Below are 17,665 nucleotides of genomic sequence, written 5' to 3'. Positions count from 1 at the left end.
GAGGAAGAAGGCATTTCGGTCGCTAAACAGAAAGTTGTCATCACATTTCGCTGAGATTGTTCTTGTTACTGCTTTTGGAACAGTACTGCTTTTAATAATATTCATTTAAAGTGTACAGTTGAAATAACAACAGTTTATAGCTCTTTATTGCATGTCAGGTTAAAAACGTGGAGGCAAAATTCTGGCTCTCTGAGTTCCCTGTAAAGTTGTTCATAAGCAAAGATGAAAGCAAGGCTGTATTACTAGGCAGAGGACTTCAAGCTTATTTATTTTTTTTATTAATAGATAGAATTTCCTAGGGAAGTAGCAGGGAAAGTTGAGCCACTGGTCTTCAGTGGAGTTGTGTTTCAGCTCTGGGGGATACCAGATGCCTTTGTTTAATAAGAACATAGATAAACAGATAAATAGCAGGTTTCAGTATGAAGTTTCTTTTTACAGACATTTGAGTTCAGTTGAAAGCCTTCGTGCAGTCAAGATAATCTGATGAAATAGTTGTTCACATACTGCAGTGATTATAAGAAGTGAAGGCAAGCTGTGCTTGTAGGAAAAGATAAGCAGGTTTTGTCCAACTCCATTGGACAATGGATGCATATGCGACAAAAAAATGCCAAAACTGTCAGCATATCTGAACTCTGTTATATTTGCTTTGTGAGCTGGATAAAAGGAGTACTTATAATCAAATATTTCTCAGCTAGAAACAAAATACAGTGTTAACATTGATTTTACATCCTCACATTCTCACTTACACTCTTCATGCCTAATCACATAACCTATGGATTGTGGTTGTATAGCTGTGTTTGAGTGCTGTGCTGCTTACATTGAATGTGATTTTCATCACATGCAGAGGGCTTCTTGATGTAACTTGCAAGACTTGATAGCTCTGCTCAGACACCAGACACAGGCAGGCTTGTGACTAGAAGCTGAAGAATGCCTTCAAGAAACATTTTAATGGAGGCTGTGATGGCTATATTCCTGCACTAGAGTAGTAAAAGATTACACCTAAGCATGCAGTGGGGGAAAGGTATTGCCTGCCACCAGTGCAAGAAAGGACTGAGATATTACAGTGTTTGCGTTGGGAAGTTTTATCAGTTTTATGACGCTCTTTGCGGATTATCACAAGGTAAATGTTAATTTTCCTTGTGCCTCTGGGGCATCTTCACTTTTATCTGATTAAAAGTGAAGGAGGTAAGTATTCAGGAATCAGTAGGGTTTTGATTGCAAGATGAGCAGAGGAATGTAGTAGAGTCACTGACACACTGGATCAGAATCTCGTTTTATGTAAGTGATAGAGTTTACCAGTGTGTTCACTTAACTCCAAACAAAGATAAGCTATTACATTCTGCTTATTTTCAAAAGTAATTCTATTTTTTTATAAAGTCAAATTTTCATTTTTAGTTTCTTCTGGAATTCTAGTCCATTTTGTTCACCTCAGCTGAATGTCCTAGTAACCTACTGAACAAAATAAACTCAGCATTTCTGCTTCTATCAATAGCCTGTGTCATTAAATACTGTTCTGAACTATTTCTGAAGACAGAGGGACTATCATTTTAGAGTTAATGTTACCCTTTCTGTAAGAAAGGAACTTTTGATGAGGTGAGCTTACCTTTTGAGTGCCATTAGGAATGGTAAAAGTCTGACTTATGTTTATGGATATTTGACAACTGCAGAAGAAAAGTTTCATTTTGTTACAATCAGCAGGTGTTTGTAAAGTAAGTTTTTTAAAGGGATTTAAAGGGATTGGTATTAGATACACTGAAATAAAACTATGATTGCAGCCATTTGCTTTCTGTGTGAAGATAAAAGGTGCGTACGTATATTTTGTGGAGCATTTGACCAGAGCAACTCAAGCTTGTTCTTTTAAATATGTCTGATGAATTCAACTATTATATTCTTCCTTAAGACAAACAGAAACAAAAGGCAACATGTGTTCTTTAAATGAAGAAGACATTCTGAAATCTTCTTTTCTGAAAAGGATTCCAAACCATTTTTTTAACATTTCCCAGCTGAGGATAGCTGTGGATTTGTAAAGGACAAGGAATCTTAAGAATGCCTCTTAACTTTTCTTCAATGTATAATGAGCAGGGGGACTTCTGGCAAGTTTACATTGACAGAACTTATATTTGATTGATTAAACATGCAGATACCATACTAGCCTGTGTTTACTTAATGAAGTAAAGTATTTTTAAATGATTTTTCATTAAGGTGGGAAACTGTTCTTCTGTAGTGTATCTGTTAACTTTTGCTATATTGGTTATTTTCTGTCGTTATTTTCTGTATGGCCTTGTGCTTTTGCATTATGCCACTTTATTGATGTTTATGGTTTTAAAAGTGAAGCACCAAAATAACTATGCACAAATCATAACAGGACTTTAATTACCTCATTACCTGAAAAAAACACCCTAGAAAGCTTCCATAAAATAAAATAGGAGCCACATGCTTTGTGCTGGAGAGCAGAAATTGGCTTCAGTGACCACCTCCTGTTCTTTGCAATGTTGTTGATGATGTGCCACAGAAAGAAGAACAGACTGACTGTTCTCTGCTTTAGAAAACAAATCAAACAAAAGCCTCTTGGCCCACATTATGAGCCTTATGCAGCCAGGGACATCTGTGACAATTATCAGAAAAGAAGGGAGAAAGAGAAAGAACAGAGACCGTATCATAATCAGTCCCAATTATTGTATAGTACCTAAGCACCTTTTCTTCAATAAGTCTTCACTTTTTTTTCTCCTTCCTTTCCATGATTACAAATGTTAAGTTTCAAACTAAATGCAACCAAACAAAAATACAGATGTCAGCAAAAATATATCTGTGACCTTCATGGTCTTCCATTCCATCAATAAAAAGATGAGCTATAAAAGGCAACTGCTTGTTCCATGGAAAGCTAAAATGTCCAGATGTACCTTCTGTCCATTTGTATCTTCTCTGTCTTAGGAAGCTAGGTAATACATCTTTTACACAGCCTCTTTCCACATTTTTTTTCAGTGAGACTCTCCAAAGAACAAGGTTCTTTTTTGGCAAGTGGTCTGATGGTTCTAATGACCTTATAGATTCATGGTGGGGAAACTAAAGGATGACACCTGTCACATTTATCTCATTGGTTACCTCCTGAGCAGAACCACAGGTATCAGGGAGGGCAGGGAACTGCTGTCTTACAGCCAGTCATTTCTTTTATTGTACATGTGGACCACATTTTTTATAGCACAATGTGTTATTTTGTTTAATTTTGGTCCACTACATGTGTATAATTATTGAAATGTAGAATTTCATCATGTATATAAATATTCAGTAGGTTACCTAGGCTTTGCAGTTTTTATGAGTATGTAGCATTGTTGGTTATCATCTGCATGGCCACCAGGCCAGCAGTTTTGCCTACAAAACAGCACATAAGTTAGATCTGTAAAAAACTTTTCCAGGGAAAAGTGAAATCATGTGAACTGTGACCTTTTTTTTCTCTTCTCTCTCTTTTTTTTTTTTTTTTTTTTCAAATTTTAGCTCAGAACACATTCACTGGAAAGACTGAGAAGAATCTCAAGGAAAATGCAGGAGGTCCAGCAAGGCAGGGGGGTCTACATTTTGCCTTTTATGATTTCTTGGATTTTGGACCCTATTTTTGTTTGAGCTTTTTTTTTTTTTTCATGAGATTTCCAGAATGTTCCTTTTGAGAATGCAAAGCAAAACCTGATGTTCATGAGTTGGACAGCTCTCTAGTTAGAAAAAAAAAAAAAAAAGAACACAAGTTGTGCGTAATATATTACTAGCAGTTCTTTTTTTAGTGAGATAGGAAGAACTGTAACTCCAGTAGTGATTGGAATGGTCCATTCAAAGAAAGAAAAACATCTGTTCTGCCATGATGTGTTTTTCTTACCTCCCTTCTGTTAGGAGCTTCTCCCTGCCTGGAAGCCAGGTCACCCTTTCTCCACTTTCATTTTTTTGAAGTGTTTCATTAGCTATCCTGCAGGTGTTCTGGCTTAATGAATCTTTGTCAGGCATCTTGAATTTGTCATACTCTGTGTGGAAATTCTCTTTAAAAGTTGACAGAACTGCAGATTTTCTGCATCTTAGAACTTAGTTTCTTGCTGTCTCACATGGCAGTGCCATTTCATTCTGTCATCCATTGAATCTGTGTCTTAAAACAGATAGGATCTTGTTTTGGTTCTTTTACTCTCCTTTGTTTTTAATTTCTGAATCAGAAAAATACTCTTCAAGCATAGCTCTCACTGAAAGCTTCTGCTGAGGCCTGCACCCAGTGAAAACTGACAAATTGAAGAAGGAGCATCTCATCAAGGGAAATGTTAAATTATATGGCTGCTGTTGTGCTTCCTTGTGCCATATAAACCTGCAAATCTGCATAAGCGAAAAGAAGCAAGTAAACATTTTAAACTAGATGAGCTGAAAGAACTGAGATTACAGCTGAGTAAAGAATTTCAGATATACATGCTTAATAAAGCATTAATTAATGTTTACAAAACCTGGACAGTTCAGAGAGACTTGGAGTTAGACTCATCTACTATAGAGAAGAAACAGCTTTCCTGGAGAATCCTTTCTCCAAGAGTAACGGCTGTCAGGGATATGCTCCTGTAATTATTACCTTGCAGTCATGATCCCCTTTCTGTCACCCACGGGGGATGAGATACCTTCGTGTATGTTACTCTTTAACTTGTAATTTATTCTTTAAAAAATACTTCTCCCAGGTGGAGCCTTTTGTTGCAGCCTCTTTTGCCTTAGATAATATGCAGAATTTCCACTGTGATTATATTGTGTTAAAATCACTGGCTGTCATGAAAGGAGAAAACAAGAAAGCAGGGTTCTAAAACAAGGGAAAGTTGCAAAATACCAATGACTAAGTGACAGTGAGTTGATGTTGAATAAATACTGGCAAAACCATTCCTCACTGGCATTCTGTATATTTTTTTCTTTTTGTTATGAACCTTTTTTGGCTCTTTACGGGTAACAATTTGAACATAACATCATGATTGATAAATACAGAAGAAAAGTAAATGAGCGTGGTGTTCTATTGAAGATATCATAACATCGTGATGGGTAACTACGAGAGAAATGTGAATGGATCTGTTTTTCACATGTGCTGAAGTACAAGTGGATGAGAAGGGTGGGTTTAGGAAACAACAAGTGTTATCGGCAATGATATGAAAGTTTAGTAAGTTAATTTTCTTTAAAAAATGTTTAAGACCAGAGTATAATGTAAAAACATTCATAGTTATTGTTTACATAAAGACCAAAAGAAACAGCTTTTATAGATAATTTATTTGGAAGATAAATCTGGAAGCATGCAGTCATGCTCTTCAAAATTTTTAACATTGAAATCTTCTTTCTCAAAAGTTTTCCCCCTGAAGTCCAATATTTCTTGCTTTGCTTTTGGAAATTCAAATACAGATTCTCCTGCTTGGTATGGTACAAAGCAAAGGCTGAGGATGAAAGGATTGAAATGTTCTAAGATTTCTCAGAATGGAGCACACAATGGAGATACAGTACTTTGGTTAGGTAATTTAAAAGCATTATGGCAGTAAATTCTTCTTGTCAGGAGGGGCTTCTTTTGTAGGAATGACTCCAACAAAGATGAATAGCGTCTTGTATGATGGTAGAGTAGGTTTGCATTTTAAGTGGATTCCAGCACCAAACTAGTTTATTTGTGACCTGTACAAACTGCTTCATGAATTTAGGGCAGTGGGAGCTTCTTCTGTTGAATTCAGTCCTTGTGCAGAGTGACACAGAAAAAGTTCATAAACCACAGTAGGTATGAAGTGGTAACAGGTTTTGTCAATTATTAAAGCCAATTATTATTGTCAATTATGAAATTCTTATAGAAGTAAAAAACCTTTGATATGCTTTCCCCATGTCTTTGAAGGCAAACAGTAGCAAAAATTTGGAATTTTAATCCAGATTCAGTCCACCAGAAAAACTCTTTAACAAACCCTTAAGTTAGACACTGAGCTTTCCAAACCACTGTAGAAATGGGAAAATTTTAACATCTAACCAATGACTGTGTAAAAAGGGAGCTTTCCTTGATCAATTTCATACAATCTTTTTGAGTGAAACAAGTAACCTGTGCAGCTACTGGTGGGTTTTAGCCATGTTCAGTTTCAATAAGCTTATCAAAATGAATTAGGAGTATTTCCAGTAATGTTAATGAGTTTGGGATTGAGTCCTTAGAAGTGGGTGACTTATTTTTTTCTTCATCCCCAGGCCTTAGGTACCAACTTAAATAAATATTGTTTTGCAAAAGTAAAAATTTTAAGTAACACGATAACTAGTGTGGATAATGGCAATTGGTACATCAAAAGAGAAGAAAGTTGGTGGAAAGAAGAGGTGGGATGGCTCTTCTGTTGCCTCTCCTGTTCAGGCCTGACCAGATGGCTCCGTGTCTCTGTGGAAAGTTATCTGGCTGGTTCCTCAACTCATTTCACAACCCCTTCCAGGAAAGAAATCCTCTGCCTGTGTCTTCTACAGCTGTGCTTCTGCCTTCTTCCCATTGCACACATTGTCTCTTTCTTCAGCCACACTCTGGTTCCACTCCAACAAAGGCAGCTGGCAGCAAGAAGAGTGTGCTGCAAAAAACTCCATGATAAAAAGGGGTAAAATCCTACTTAACTTGGGGCAGAATTAGGGCAAATAGGTTGCAGACACTTCATAGGCTTAATTTGACTGTCAGAAAATCAGCAGCCAATAACGGATGGGAAGAGTTTGGTCTGCTCTCTTGTAAGCTGCCTTGTTTTCCTCTGTCACCCCAAAATCTGCTGCAGATGACCCAACCTTCCCACCCAGAAGCAGTGCTGAGTGCATGGAGGAATGTGTCACAGGACCTCTTGGGAATGCGAAAGCAGCAACTCAGATCAGTTTCATCAAACAGGAAATTGGTTTCTCCTGGTTTTGTTGGTGTTTTGATGAAAACAAAGATCAGGACTCTCCACAGAACTGGGAACCTCTTCAGGCCAAAACCCTTGGGTTTAATTTGTTACCACGCAAAACAAAGCCAGACCAGCAGCTCGCACTTCCAATGCAGATGTTTTAGTAGGGACCACATCTGAAGGTAGTTTGAACACTTGATTTTTTTTTTCCCCCCAGTCTGAATTTTTTAAAATTAGGAAGCATTTTCCTCTGTTATTTACCTTCATAAGAATGAGAAGAATGAAGAGATTTTTTAGTGTGTATGGGGTGTGAAGTTGAGGAAGATTATTTTTATAGAAGTTTAGTTAACTATATAATCTGATCGTAGTTATGTGATTTATTTAGAGTCTGAAACTGACGGGTTTGAAGAAAAAAAATCATTAAGCACTACATTACAGTTACTCATTAGTGTAAAGTGTATAAGATTTGTGTAGGTGTGTGCAGCTGTACTGATTCTGTGCAAAGCTTCACCCTGTTGTAATAACTAAGATCTGGCTCCTTCTCCTGGCCATGAGGCAAATCTACCTTTTTTTTTGTGTGTGTGTGTGTGTGTTTTCTTTCTTTTTTTTTTTTCAATGAGAGCAAAAGAAACATTCTGAGGATAGCTAAAAAATAAGTGGATCTTAGGCCCATGAAGTTCAAACAAAGGATGTTCCCTTGTAAATGCCATAGTGAACACCCATGCAAAGCTTCCATCTCCTTGTGGGTTACAGTTTGTTACTCAAACAAGAATACCAGAAGATAAAGTATGAGAACCTTCCTACATTGTGGCTGTTAATTCCACATGTTCTTTTTTTTCACAGCGATTATTGCTATTAGTTCCAGTCTGTTGGCTGGTGAGTGCTCCACAGAACAGTGCACAGTATAACGTTCCTGTTCCTGAATTCAGGCTTCCCTTCAACTATGTTTTTTATGGTTTTCTGTCAAAAGAGTGATTACGACGTTCTTACTGTACTCCCCCAGAAAAACTCTTATGTGGAAATACACACAGGTGGTATTAAAAACTACCTAGGGAGAGACAGGAAACATCAGCATTCAACTGGAACATAGAAACATCTACACTTTTGTGGACTGGGAACACCCTAGGTATTCACATTAATTTAAAGACATATATTTATATTCTGAGTTTAATGTCTGCATAAAAACCCGTGGAGCTCTGAATGAAAGTGTTGGCCTCTTACTGTGTTTTTTCTTCTTGACCCTCATTTCACGCTTTGCCCATCTGCTGCCTGCAGAACATCCTGTGAAGCCTGCATAGGCCTGGGAACTTTGCTCTGCTGCAGTACTTTAACACCATAGAAGACAAGCCCAGAGCATGTATTGACAGTGTTTAGGGCTTGTTCTGGGGAGCCCAGGCCACTCTAGAGGAGCTCTGGTAACATTAAAACCAGTAGCTAACTAGTTTGAATCTTCTGCATCTTTTTCACCTCTTTGGCACAGAGGTGCCTTAGCCCTCGAGAGAGAGGGTGTGAAAGAAGGATTTGCCTGCAAGAATGTAAGGTGCTTCAGATATTGCACTTTTGAGTAACTCAGCTCACAGGATGGGATTTTTTAAGTACAAGAAGGAGTGTGGTAGGCTTGGTAGCTGTATTCCGTCTTGGTGTCAGCACAGAACCTAAGGAGAATTTGCCATACCTCATGGTTATATATCAGAAGAGCTACATATAGTTGAGCTGGTGTTTCTTTTGGTCTTCCATTATTATGTCATGGAGTCATTGACTTTTACACCTAAAAATGCTCTGGCCGTCTAGTCCTATTTCTGTTGTAACCCTGGCAAAAAATACCGCGTTCTGAAATGCAGATATTTTAGTTCTTTTTAGAGCCCAAGCCATTGCCTCAGTATAGCAAGGATCAAATTATACAATCCCTTGCAAGCCCTTTCTCATATTTTTTTATGTTGTGAGTGGTAGAGGAGAAAAACACACATGTACAATGTTGCTCTCTTTTATTGCTGAGTGGGAATTCAAGATACACAGCCTTGCAAAATGCAGGAGCATATTAAAAACACAGCGCTTCTGGGAGCATCCATATTCTTCCTGGTTGGCCAAAAACGCTTGACGGAGTTCCCCCACTAGGGTTGCAGGAGTGTTGGCTATGTCATGACACAGGGGTGCACAAAGGCAAGGACACTTGGTATTTGTTAGTGACTTCCATTCATTTTTGCAATGTCAGCAGCTACATTCCTGTTCACATAACAACTTTCTTAAGCAAGTAGCCCTCCTCATGTTCACAGCTCAAGCCCATGAGAACAGAAGTAGAGTGACCACAAGAAGTTTGACTGGGAGATAGCATACCAGCCACAGACCGTGAGGCATCCTCAGCCAACATCTCTTTAGTGAAACTGAGGTATATTAGATAGCTGGGGGTTACTTCTATTCCTGTCTCTTCTAGTACATGGCAGGGATGCTCCTTTCCATACTTGTGCACTGTAATGGCAGTCCTAGCCTAGGTGCCAGAAGGTTTGTGTAGATCCCCTTATTGTCTTCTTGTCCCCCTACTTCTCTTTACTACCTATCCCTCAAGATGTAGGTGATGGATTACAGCAGTTAACTTGTCTGTTTTTTGCCTGAGACTGAAATACAGGCAAGTTATAAAGGTAACGAGTCCAAAGTCTGTAAATGTGATACTTCATTCACAAAGCTGTCTGTAAGGTCTTAAAATTCGCCTCCAGGGATGTTAGGAATTGATTTATTCTCATTACTTTTAGAGTCTCTTTAGGGAAGCTTCCCATGTTGAAATAGAAAGTGCAGTGCCTTATGCATCCCTAGGCCATAAAAGAAGTTTGCCATCTGTCACTTGCATCCCTCAATCATTCATGTGCAGAAGTGCAAGACGTTAGTGCAGAATACTGGGCTCCAAGTCACAAAAAACAACAGGATATTTTTAGATAGCATGAATTATTATGTGAACTTGTCTAATTAAAATCAAATGCTGTTTAGAAGTAGATCTTATAGCTAACAATCAGTGGTCTAATAACCATAAGTCTTATTAGATCCAGTAAGCAGCAATGTAATCATGCTTATGCCTTTTTTTTCTCTTTTTGCTTCAGATTGCAGTTAAGAATTTTTGTTCTCCATCTCTACGAGTGTAGACAGCCTTGTTTGTGGCAAAGAATCTCAAAAAAGGGCATGCATTTAGAAAGGAAGGTATGACCAGAAGCGTGGTGGACCTTTTTCCTCCCAGAATGTACAATGGACCTTGCTGTCCTTTAGAAAGCGAACCAGTGATTCTACTTCCTCATGGTGGTAAAAACACTTGAAACTGTGAAGAGGCTGGAGAAGTAGGATGTAGAGCTCAGTTTCACTTTCAGGCACAGAGGGACTGAGTACCAGGCAGCTCTTGAAAGAATCTCACTGTTGGCTGCTCCTCTTCTGGCAGCAACAGCAGGCTGTGTCAGGCTCTTTTAAACAACTAGACTTCAGCAAAGCCTCCAGATGTTACAGGTTGCTACTTCAGCACGTGTTTGGTTAGCACTGATAGCAAGAAGGGATCGTGCAAACACATAAACTCACTGTCCAGGGATTTCTGCTTTATGGGAGAACTCCTGCATTGCAGAGGGTTAAGTTCTTCTGGAGGGGCTAAGGGACAGAGACCAGGTGAGTGCTGCTTAGTTGGGGGGCAACAAAGTTGGTGGTCAGAAGTGGCTTCGTGAAGGTTCTTCACAGAACAAAGCTTTGTTAAGACTGAGTAATAAGGCTGTGTATGCGGTTGTGCAACATAATGCAACAGTATTTTTTTTACCATAGCTTTTGTGGTAGTAGTTTGTTGGCGGGGCACACGACCAAGTACTTAAAACACAATTCTTCAGTTCAAATCTGAGGTGACCCTTTTGCTTGCAGCTGACCATTTCAGCAAGAGTCAGATCCATCCTTAAGGAAGAACTTACTTCCTTTCTATTTCATATAAAAATAAGAGTGGAGAGGAACAAGAAAAAATGGTCAAAATGAGATGAAAAGACTTTTTTTTCTCTGAATATTTTCTGAGGAAGCAGCAGTTAATACAGAGTTATGTAGTTGTTCTCTTAGCACTGTCATGTTCCATAAACAAGACTCTGTTTTGATCTTCATAGTTCAGATCGTTTTGAAAGAATTCAGGGGGTCCTGTGAGTCTCCATAAGCATTTTGCACGAAAATTGGTCAACGGAATTTATAGTATTTTTCACAGTAAATCATGGGTACCAGTAACCATTTCAGGAATTAAGTAGAAACTCCAACATTAAGAGTACGGCACTTTTCTGAACTCTACACAGGAATAGCTGGGTTTGTTTCACAATATGTGGGGAAAAAAATTGGCAAAAACATCACTTTTTATTGTCTGATTATTGGCCTGAGCCATTGCATGTGCTTCAGTTCTCTTGAGTTAACCAAAAACTGTCTGACTCTCACCCTGGGCTGCTAAGTAAATAAACATGGAAATAGTGACATATGTTCTCCATCTGCACGGTCACATGCTATATCGTCTCTGCTCAGAAATGTTACTTAATAGGAGTATAATCGCTGTTGTTGAAAAGTATATTTAAATGATAAAAATAAGGGATGTAGAAAACAAGCCAAATTTGGCACCTAGTGCAGTAGTGACAGTTTATTGAAGGTCTGGGCAGAAATGGCTTCACTTTCCTGTTTATAATAGCTTTTACTTGCTACATTCCCCATCTGTGATTCAGCAGCTGGAGCTACTCTGATCTGCAGAGAAAGGAGACAGAAATAGGTGTCTTTTTTTTTTTTTTCCCTTCGTGATCACACGCAGCAACAACTGCTGGGAGTGGGTGTTGGAAACAACAGCAACAGGGGAGCATTTTGCATTGGACGAGAGTCCTGAATTTGCATTCAGGACTATGCAGGATTCTGTTAATATATTTTACCAGGGAACAAATTTGCAATTTCTGCCTGTATGAGGAGAAAAGCTGAGGACTTGGTGTCTCTGGCTCCTCCTGGAGCATGCATCTCTCAGGAAAGCCGGTTCGCTTGTTCAGTTTGAGCAGTCATATTTTAATTATACTCTTAAGTCTGAAGAATAACTGAACACAAAACTGTCTGTAGGTGAACACGGTGGAAGTGGATCTTTAACCACGAGGGATGTTCTTCACTACAGAAACACACCAGCACTGGGAAGCCCGGGGTGCATGTTTTGTCAGCTTCTAAATCCCAAGCCCTTATTTTAGTTAAAATTACCTTTCAGAAATCCCGGGAGAAGGTGATCTGTTGGTTTAGCCCTGTAACATGTAACATGAGACTCTTGCTCTTTGCTTCTGGAAGAAAGCGTAGGCTGTGCTGAGCAAGTAAGTGCTGGCTGAGTTGTGATGATTTCAGTGTGTCCCACGAGCCACAGGCACTGGAGTAGACGCTTGGTTCAGCTTCTTCTGGGTATAGCACATCAGGAGTTGTTAAGGAAACATTTTTTTTTCCCCAGCCCCAGGTCAGGCTTCTCCGTTTCCAAGTACTCCCTCTTCCCAGTTGTGCATAAAGGAGGACTATTTCTTGCTTTCCAGCGTGTTCCTCTAGCTCGTGCAGAAGTTAACTGAGCAGAATGTAACGCATCCCAGGCAGAGCTTTTTCACTGTTCTGATACTTCCACTATCACTCGGGGTTTGGTCTAAGCTTGATTTTGGTCCTTTGGGCACCTAATACCTGTTTATTAATCCTTATTAGGGAAGTGATAGATTGACGAATTTATTGGTACAATGAAGATTAATGGAAAGGTAACAAAGAATATGGAGTGACTTTTCTCTCTGCATCTGATTTGAATCCCCATCTGCAAGTGTATCTTGGTCATCCATTTTCCTTTCTGGCCCAAAACCCTTTCTGTCAAAAAAGCGAAGAGGATTTATTTGATATATTGTATAACGGGTAGACCAAGCCTAGGAAAAACTGGGCTTCCAGTGCCTTCAAACCAGACATATATTACATCTCTAAAACAGTTATTTGCTCATCTGTTTGTAGCACAAATTAAATAAAATGTGGGGTTTTTTGTTTGTTTGTTTGTTTGTGTGTGTGTTTTTATTGGTGGTGGTGGTGATTTTTTTTTGTTGTTTGTTTTTTTCTTCTTCTTCTTCTTTTAACAGAACCTGCTTTACTTCAGCCTGTTTGTAGTTCTTTACAGCTTGGAAAAGCAAACATGCAACTTCACAGCACATGCGTTAAAATGGCAAATAAGTGCACCTAGGGCAGGAGGATAATGTTCCTTTTCAATGTTTATTAATTTAAATAGTAGGAAGCTATCCAGAGACCAGGGCACTTAGAACAGGCACTTACAGTAGCCTGTGCTCTCACATCAGCAGTGATAAAGTTTTACTGAGGAATGCGTGTCTGTGATTATGTGAAGACCATGTCCAGAGAGGCCTCTGTTCTGAATGAATCATTTTCAGACCTGCTATTATCTCCCTTTTTAAGTTTGATTGTGTGCAGAGTTTTGGACACAAAATTATCACTTGCACATAAATGATTTCATAAGTAATTTGCATGGTAAACTTTACACAATCAACTGATTCAGTTTGCCAGCAACTTTTTAGTACTTCTGGGGTTTGTTGTTTGCTTTTAACATGATACGTGTTAGAAATGTGCAGGGGCATGAGGACATAGATCAGTGTCCAAGTTCTAAAAGTCAGAAGCTGGCATGGTCTGATACCCGTACCTCATAGGCACGTTCATACTTGGCTTTGTGTATGCTCTGCAAATGCATCATCAAGACTGCTTCTTTAATGTCTATACAAATGGCAAACCTGTGACAACTGTCTAAAATGCCACTGAGATCTTGACCAAAAGAGCTTCATTTTAGTACATGAATGCCATTTCTGTTTGTAGTTAACCAACAAAGTTCCTAAGCTTCACCATTAGCTTTACTTTCCTTTGTAAGCTTAAGCTCACAGTTCTGCTTCTGTAGATTGTTGTGGTTTGGCCCTTCACTAAATGCAGACTGTCTTCCACCACAGCTAACACAGAGCTGCCTCAGTACAGGTTATGTCACATGCTAATTAGTGACTGTTAACGTGCCCTGCATTGCTGGATGGGTTTGTAGAAACCACAGCTGTGTATCAATGCACTAGTGTTCTAGCTGTTGTAGCATTTCCCAAAAAGCCGAAATGGACATATCTGTTGTGAAAGTGTGTGAAATGGATTTTGTTGCAAAATCACATAGATTGCACAAGTTGTCTCGTGTATCTTGAGAACTTGTAGCCTGAATGAAGCATGAGTAGGCTTCTTTTTGACGATAAGTTGCAAGGCAGAATCAAGGTTTTCTTTTATATTCCTAAGCCACATGCTTTGAGTCAATGAATGCTTTTGAGTTACTGTCTGTGAAAGTATATATGGTAGTCTTTATTTTTGACTTTGGAGAGAATCAGTTTTATTTTTATGATCGTAAAACATTTTAAAACACTTTTAATAGCTCTGTGTTCTTGCAATGCACATGTATTCTTCAAGTATGAATCTACTTAAGACACTCACTGTGCTTTTGACTTATGCTAATTGTTCTGATCTAAAAATGTCTTTAAACTGGATGAGAATGGATTTTCTAGATATTCTTAGTACTGCTACTATTACAGTAGGATATTTTGCTGTTAGAAACATTGCTTTGAGGTAATCCTATCTAAATACCCTGGCCCTGAGCCTACGCAGGGATGCTCAGCACTGTTGTGGCCCAGGGCCAGACTTCCCTGTGGAAGAAGATCCTTGTAGGCATCATAACTTTTACAAGGTGCTATCACTCTTGAGCTTGTATTCTTCAGCAGGGAGATTATTCCCCCATGCTCTGTATGCTTGGGGTGCTGAGATGGGATGCTAACCCAAGGGACTACATTTTCTTTCAGGCAACTTTCCAGTTCTCTTGCCCTATGGGAGAGGATCCAAGATTCTCATTTTTATTGTGAACAAGTTATTTCTGCTGAAACTTTGTTAAGGCTGTTTGAAGTGCTTGAAGATCTCTATCTAGAGCATCGCAAAGTTTCATTCCAGATGCTGCAGCCTACTTGGTAGTGCAGTATTGCATTTCTGATGTCTCTTTAAACTCAATTAAAAGGTTTGGCTGAACCTGTCCCCTCCGTACGTATGATGTGTAAAAGTAGCTGAACTTTGGACTTGATTTAGTCTGCTTCACTCAGTGAGAGGAAATTTGTAAATCTAATAAAGAAATGGAGCAAAATACATCAAATGAGAACTGAGAAGACATCTAGCTTGTTAAATTGCTGATCACATTGCTATGACAAGAGATGTGTAAGGAATACTGACAAAGAGCAGATGGATGAGCAGGTTCAGAGCTGTCTGAAATTAATGCAGAGCACATGCTGGGGATAAAAGGAGGTATTAGAGCTGGAGAACACACTGAGACTTAGTAGAAATCCTTTTCTGATCCCTACACTTAAAGGTAAGCGCAAGGATTTCTTTTGCAGTCTTTGTACAAGTCATACATGTCAAATGTTTAACTAAAGCCACTTCCTTGCATATTTCTTGTAATACTAGCATGCTACTGGCTCTTTTTTTTTTTCTTGCCTTTTTTTATGGCACCATACATGTTGCAAACTGCAGAAGAGTGGATTACAGTATCTGCCAAAGGTTTCAATTTTTTTTTCCCACTAGCTTTCCAAATGCATTTCATGGGCACGAAGTGCCTGGTCTGACATACCTTTCTTATAGAAGATTAAAAAAAAAAAAACTTTCCAGATAACTGAAATGTAACAACAAAAGCTGCCACTTCTAGAAACAGTCTCTCAGACAGGGATGCAGTGTATGGTAAGTGTTTGAGAAGCAGGCTTAAATATCTTAGTGTACAGATTCAGAGAGGTATATTTCAATGTCCAGAGAAGTCTGTTTTTATACTAGCCCAACTAAACATTTTTTGACTTGCGAATACAAGGAAAGAAATCCACAACCCTAGTTTATTGTTTGGTTTAGTAGAATGGATCTGAAAATTACAACATCTCTGGCCATTGGTGCCCTGAGTTTGCAGAATACTTTGATTACAAGAGCAGTCAAGAAAGATTACTGCAAAACATATGGAAAAGGTAGGGGACTGGGGAGTTTTGTGCAGTCAAAACTCCCATCATATGCCTCCCTTTGCAGAGGCCACTCAAAAATGCAGTAGCAGCAGGATGGCTTTTGGAGGACGGATGAAGGACTGGGTATCACTGCATGTTGGTCCAGTGAGACATCCCACACTTGCTCTGCTGCAGCAGCAGGTGGGAAAGCATCAGGAATTCTGTTTGGTGTGAAACAGGGATCTCCGTTCCCTCCATGCAGGTTGAATTGCAGCCCTAGGCATCTCCTTCCTTCGTTTTCCAGCTTAAGCTGACCCCATGCATTATCCTTGTAAAGCATATTTTGTTTGGCAGGCCATTGTCAAGGGACATACAGCCCTTCATTCCCATTGTTTCTTCTAATAGAAAGCGTGCCTGGGTCTTACAGGACTTAGTCATGATGAGAGATGAAGATACCAGTGTAGAAAGATTCAGCACGTGATAATATACTGTAAATTCTTTGTATTTTCATCTTCATGAAAGTTTTGGCCTTTATTTAGTAAAATAACTAAGCTTTATAGTGAAGCCATTTCATGCTGCACAGTTTACAGCATGAATGATGGCAAATATTGCTACCACAGTACTTATTTCATAAGCAAAAGTCAAGGTGACAACTTTTCTAATTTTCATGTTTATTTTGATTTTGCCACAGCATGAGAATCTTTGATTAAGTAAAGCAGTGAGAGATAACCCACACCCTCAGGCTGAAGTTCTTCTCCTCTAAAGACATAAACATGAGTTAATTTGACTTTTAGGTTGTCCTGGTGTTGTGGACTTCAAAGTAATTCTAGGCACACAGTGGATTTTCCCTATAGCTTCCAATGAATGAATAAAAATGCAAGATGTTGTATGCCAGGTCAAAGATCCACATAACCAAAAATCTCCTGTCTGTGTATGTTCAGTAACAAAAGCGGAGGAAACCGGAAAAGAATAGTATAAACATCCAGTGATCATTGTTGAGAGATTCTGTGACATATGATTGTATTATTTTTAATAGACAGCAGCAGAACAAAATCAAAATAGATGTTCATAGTATACTCTGATTCTGGGACAGATTCCCCGCTTGGTTACGCTTAATACTTATGCATATAATCAGTGTCATAAAAGTAATTATAGTGGCATACAACCAATGTAAATGGAAAACTAGGTTTGCTTTCTTCATTTAGGAAGTTTGGGGATTAAGCTAAAGCCATTTTTGTATTTGTGATTTGCATCAGAGTATCATTTCATTTAAGCTTTACACATGCAGGGAAAAATGAGAACTACAGACTACAGTCAGTACAGTATATAGAAAATAGAGCAATAGTATATACAAATAGAGCTCAGGTTGATGTGGGAGAGAGCAGGATATTGCCTAGCTGATTCCTGTCATATCCTGCTGAAGATAAATCCTTAATCGGATCCTTCATTAGCATGAAGTGTGGAAAGAACAGCTCAAGCCAGAGATTACTTACTAAATGTAGTTAGTGGGAGAAATTATGCATTGAAGAAAATATGAAATCCCTCAAATTAATCTTTGAAATACCTGGAGTTCGACTCTCCTCTCTCTTACACTGGGATAAATCAAGAATAATTCCATTTCAGTGACTTAGACATACTAGCATAATTGGAGAATAAATTGAGCTTGCCTGCTCCCCCAGGATTTTAAAAGATTTACATTTTTAAGGCAAAATTATTTGTCCTTCAAATTTGTACTCATACATTCAGAGGAAGAATTGTGACCCCATGTCATAGACTGTAACCCTTCAATATATG

General features: G+C 38.7%; 1 protein-coding gene across 3 annotated transcripts in view; it reads left to right on the top strand.

The window, feature by feature from the left end:
- The window catches only part of SVEP1 (sushi, von Willebrand factor type A, EGF and pentraxin domain containing 1), a 125,596-nt gene that overhangs the window by 21,733 nt on the left and 86,198 nt on the right, over positions 1-17,665 (top strand). The gene's annotated exons all lie outside the window — the stretch shown is intronic.

This window comes from Anser cygnoides, chromosome Z, assembly GCF_040182565.1.
Source record: "Anser cygnoides isolate HZ-2024a breed goose chromosome Z, Taihu_goose_T2T_genome, whole genome shotgun sequence".
NCBI lineage: Eukaryota > Metazoa > Chordata > Aves > Anseriformes > Anatidae > Anser > Anser cygnoides.
This window is presented reverse-complemented; position numbering and strand designations above follow the sequence as displayed.